Source organism: Brachyhypopomus gauderio, chromosome 11, assembly GCF_052324685.1.
Source record: "Brachyhypopomus gauderio isolate BG-103 chromosome 11, BGAUD_0.2, whole genome shotgun sequence".
NCBI classification, from domain to species: Eukaryota; Metazoa; Chordata; class Actinopteri; order Gymnotiformes; family Hypopomidae; genus Brachyhypopomus; species Brachyhypopomus gauderio.
The window spans coordinates 11420955-11426609 of record NC_135221.1 but is presented as its reverse complement, the minus strand read 5'-3'; the positions used below and the strand labels follow the sequence as shown (position 1 = coordinate 11426609).

Here is a 5655-nt window from a genome sequence, read left to right as displayed (position 1 = left end):
GCAATATTTTAGTTCAGATTACTTAAATTTAATTTAATCCCATTTAATCCCATTGGTCACAATAGTGAACGTAATTTTGATTTTAGTTATAAGGTTGTAAATTTTACTGAATGATATTTCAGTAATTTCCAATAATAAAGTGTCTCAATTAAGTAGGCGCAGTGTCAAAAATATCGTGTATATTTCCAAAGACCAGAACTGTTTACTTCCTGACTGTGCCAGGAGCAGAAGACACTTACAGCAAAGCTGCAAAACAAATGTTTAGTAAATTGTGTTAACATAAAAATAAGACAACCATTGTTGGTACACATTATCTTTCAAGTATCTATTATTGATATATGCATTTGCGATGTTGAGAACTGTTGATTACAACAATAGTGACTGATAGGATAACAGTGTATATATACATAATCATATACACGTATTATTTTTGTTCTACCTAACATCATACCATGTTTTCTTTTAGTTTCACTTTGAGCCAAGTTCTAAATCTACGTGACTTCACAAAAATGTCATGTAACATTGTAAATGTTGAAAATGATGATGATGTCCTCAGTGAAGAACATGAAGCTGCTCTCCTCAGTGCCTGTGATGGTGATATGGAGTATGAAGTATGATTATGTAACTCATGATTCTGAACTCATGTAAACAAATCATGACAGGAACAACTTTATCAATGATGACCTACCCACTCACCACGCCCCCTCCACCATCCATCACTCTACCTCACCACGCCCCCTCCACCATCCATCACTCTACCTCACCACACCCCCTCCACCATCCATCACTCTACCTCACCACACCCCCTCCACCATCCATCACTCTACCTCACCACACCCCCTCCACCATCCATCACTCTACCTCACCACACCCCCTCCACCATCCATCACTCTACCTCACCACACCCCCTCCACCATCCATCACTCTACCTCACCACGCCCCCTCCACCATCCATCACTCTACCTCACCACGCCCCTCCACCATCCATCACTCTACCTCACCACACCCCCTCCACCATCCATCACTTCACGTCCCTAACCCCCTCCACCATCCATCATTGCACCTCTCCCTCCCCTCCACCATTTATCACTCCAGCTCTCCAAAAATCTCCACCATCCATCACTACACTTCTCCAATGGAGTACAGACAGTGACCGTTTAAAACATGTTAATAATTGGAATAAGGTATATAAGAATTTTGATGACTACATAGAATAATTTCAATAATTCAATATACAAAACATTATCTGAATAATAAAGTTAAACATATATTGTTACATACAGTTGGGAAAGGCTGAACACATGCGAGGGTGAGGGTGTCTTTAATTGATACATACAACCACAGGAGTGAAACATGCACAGATACAGGCATCAGGACACCTACACCAACACAAGAACACAGGCAGCAGGACACCTACACCAACACAAGAACACAGGCATCAGGACACCTACACCAACACAAGAACACAGGCAGCAGGACACCTATACTAACACAAGAACACAGGCAGCAGGACACCTATACTAACACAAGAACACAGGTACCAGGATATCTTTACACACATGGAGTCCAGATGAACATTCATCAACAGAAACAGGAAACACTAAGATACCCATACTTAACTAAACACAGGAACACAAGGGAGTATATTATGACCCAAACCCAAGAAACATAAAAGAGGCTTACCACTCTTGAATCATCGAAAGATCCCAACATGACAAAGACATAATGTGACGATAAATTGACTAAAAAAGTAAGACTGCAGACACAAGGACTAAATACCAAGCCAAGAGAACATAAACCAAACTAGAAACAGCTGATAACCATCAAAGAGGGTGGGGATGTAAACAAGAAGGCATGATTGACAGAACAAGAAACAAGACAGACAAGAGGGGGCGGAGCCTGACATGACATATTTTAAGCTTTATAGTTTAAGCAAGCAAGCAAACAAAACAAGTCACATTTTTGAAAAAAACATTTTCTCCTTCAATTCAGTTGTCTTGGTTGCATGAATAAGACTTCTATCTATGGTAAATATAATACATTTCTAGGTCACATCAAATGTTTTGCATGACAAATAAATGCAATTTTCCATCAGGGTAAGGCAGAAATCTCCATGAAAATTATGTTTACAACTTTGTAGAAGGCAGTAATAGTTGCACCCCTCAAAATAGTGGTCCCAGGGGACCTCTTCCAAGATTTCACATTTTACTTTCACTGCTTTTCCAGATCTCACTGAACTTCAGTTATGTTGAGATACACATACACTGGGAAATGTATTAACTGAACCAGCAATCTACTAGCCATCTTGAAATCAGATCAGTAACCATCCTGAAAAAAAAATCTTGTTAAATTTTATTAGGTTAATATTCATCAAATATAGCTGAACTGTTTCGTTTGAGTGGCTACATTTTGGAGTAGCTTCACCCAACAGGTAAAACAAATATTACAGTAAATCTGACAGCTGACAAACAGGATTCTTAGAAGTTCATTTTGTGATTGCTTTTGTTGTTTGAAAAAAGATATCTAATTAAATATGCACAAATGCATGCAAAAACCTAACCTTTGAATGAAGTTAGAATTAAAATTACACACTCCAGATAAATGCTTTTACACACTGTGGAAATCTCATTTGTATTGTTTATTCACTAGAACAGTATGCACGGCTTTATTAACAGCTTTTAAGACCACTTTACATTGTAAAAATCATAAATCAAGCAACAAGCTATGTTTTTGATAAATCCTTCTGGAATATTGTTCAGAATAGGGCTAGAAGTAAATATATTAAATTTATGGCTGTTAGCATCACATAAAAGGAGATTTTTGGTTATGAATATCAGAACGTGATGAATTCAAATCAAAGTGCTCTTAATCATTGTATGCACACACACAGAAGAGGTGAATTCCTTAGCATCCACTTTGCTAACACTGTAGAAGTAAGGGTTTGTATTTCACCACTCCTCCATCACTGATCCTCCACCACTGATGGATGCCTCATCACTATTTTAGAGCTTCGGGAGGGAGTAGAATATGTTTTTATTGCCTACATCTCTATATTACTACATGTCCTTGACATTTTAAAAAAATCAACAACACACTGTGGGGCTTCAGGAGGTTTCTGTGAGGGTATGTGTGCTCAGATGTGTGCAAATGACGGAACAACCCACTGCATTCGTCTGTCTAAAATTGTGGGAGTGCACCAAGCTGTCAGTTAAGGTCATCATCATTACCACCATCATAAAGCTGCCAGATTTCAGTCCTGATACAGCTGTTTTTCCCCTAGATGTATAACATCTGATTTGTGAGAAAATGTAATACAGTATGTATGTTTTTTTTCTTTTTTTTTAACCGAGTAAGAGGAAAGAAAAGACAGAGAGCCAAAGAGTGAAAGTGAGTGAGTAATCTCAACACTGATCATCTGAAAGTCTTGGATGGCTGTATTCTCGACTGTCTGCAACAACACTACCACATGACATGTTCATCTGATCAAACACAGCCTACTTTGGTGATTCAAACCTCAGGAGACCAATAACAAATGAAGAGGGAACTGATATGATCTTTCCACAATGTCTTCCGGAAGATTAGATGTCATATTCCCTTTTCATATTTAGCTATTTATCCATCTTGTACCTTGACTCAAAGGTAGCTTCATTAGGTGGCCATTATAGATTCACCTCGCAAGTGTTCAAATAGAATTACACCCAAAACAAACTGCTGGGAGAAACTGACCATTTATGAATGATTAATGAATGGTTAGCACAAATTCTGCATGGCAACACCGTTTCTGCTAGAGAATCTACACACCTGCAAAAATAAAATACATAAAAAAAATAAAGAAAACAGCTCATCTGTGTTTCATATGAAGTGTGAGTTCTACTCTGTCAATTTAATAGAATAGCACAAAATAAACAACAGCTACTCAATGTAAAGGAAATAACTTTCAAATATAGTTTTCCATTACTACCACACAGAGTGATGAGTGCTACAAGAGCTGACACACAGTGTATAACAAGCCAGGTTTTCTAACCACACCTCAGTAGACGTGTGAGGTGCTGCAGTGCTCTCTGTAACAGCTTAACATGACCGCTAAACTGATCAATGGACCAAGATGGGGGAATTGGGACTGTGGTGACGGAAAATGTAAGCAGCTCTGACCCACTTACTGAAAACGGGAGACACAGGCCAGTGAGATAACGAGAGTCCAGACAGACTGTACACACACACACACACACACACACACACACACACACACACACACACAGGGTGAGAGATCACCAGGTGCTGACAGGTGCTCCTTCACCAGCCAGTGAAATCATGGCCTACAGTAATTTCTGATTGGCACTTAATGAGCAAATGTCACCAACATGAGGTCCATAACCTCCAGCTACAATATCATGGCTCGGATCATGAATCTAAACTAATGGAATTGCAAATGGCTTCTCGAAAACATCACAGTTATTGATTTCTCTTACCCCCTGTACTTTACTTTATGTTGGCAATCAACTATAACAGCATACAATATTCAGCCATAATAAAGCTTACCTGCATGGTTCATGCCAGCCTTCATGTGGTTTTTGAACCACATGTGCAGCTACAGCACTGCTGTATTAAGAGATAGAGTGTAGTGAGTTATAATAATCTCCCTTTGTTCTGCCTGTTATACATGCTTTATGAAAAGCTGATTTCTCTTGAGGGTTTATTGGATATGAAGGAGCTGTGATGAGGACATAACTGAATTAGGACCCTGGAACCCAGGTCCCTTCATGAGAGAATAACAGCAGTCAATGTACAACATGCACAGTCCTTTGAATTACAAAAAAAAAAAACTCCAAGAAATTACAGTGAACTTCAGCAGTACAATCAAGGTTTTCTGCTTAGTCAGTGCATGGACCATCACGTCCCCGAGCAAGAGCCTCATCATCACCTGAAATTAAGCTCTTTCTCCTTCACACTCTCCATAAACGGAGCCGGTAGTTTACAGGGAGAATCCTGCAGAGGTCCTTCCTCCCCAGATGCCATCACGTTCCCCATGCCCCACGTGGAATGCTTTTTCTCTGGCTTCAGATTGCGAGCAGATGGAGCATCATCCACTGCAGCACGCAGTGACTACCCAGGAGCCATGTGCCCACCCATTATGTTAGCCCTTCATCAGTTTACCTACAGAGTAACATCAACCTGGATTCTGAAAGTGTCACTCAGGATGCCGTGGGAACGACTCATCAGGTGTGCACCGAGGGCATATTCAGGGAAAAGAATTAATGAGAGTGGGTGGGTGGGTGTGTACACATAGACAGTAAAAGTTTAATAATTTCAGTAACTAAAGCTGTTTGTAAGCATATGTTAAAAAAAAAAGAACATAACCTGCCATTCCATAATTTCACAGTACGCATCACACATATGTTGTACAATTCAGCTCACAATATGGCCGCATGCTCATTATTTTGTTTAAGCAGTGTTGCAGTTATATAAATACATTAAGCACTATTCAGGGTCAAACAATCTATACATTCATATTTACATGAACGCTTTCCTGAACGAATCATAGGTTAGTCTATTATACATGCCAAGCACCTGCATCTCCAACCAGACAAAGCATTAATAGGTAAAATACAGGTGAGTTAGCTAGTCCGCTAGTAGGTAGCTTAGTTAGCATTTAGC

At 39.5% G+C, this 5655-nt stretch overlaps 1 long non-coding RNA gene across 1 annotated transcript; it reads right to left on the bottom strand.

Annotated features, from left to right (window-relative positions):
* Nucleotides 1-433: 433 nt before the first annotated feature.
* LOC143527567 (uncharacterized) lies at nucleotides 434-1716 on the bottom strand. The gene is made up of 3 exons (XR_013134174.1): nucleotides 1684-1716; nucleotides 1337-1413; nucleotides 434-586 (listed from the first exon to the last, which is right to left on the bottom strand). It is a non-coding gene; the product is annotated as an uncharacterized LOC143527567 (long non-coding RNA).
* Nucleotides 1717-5655: the final 3939 nt, after the last annotated feature.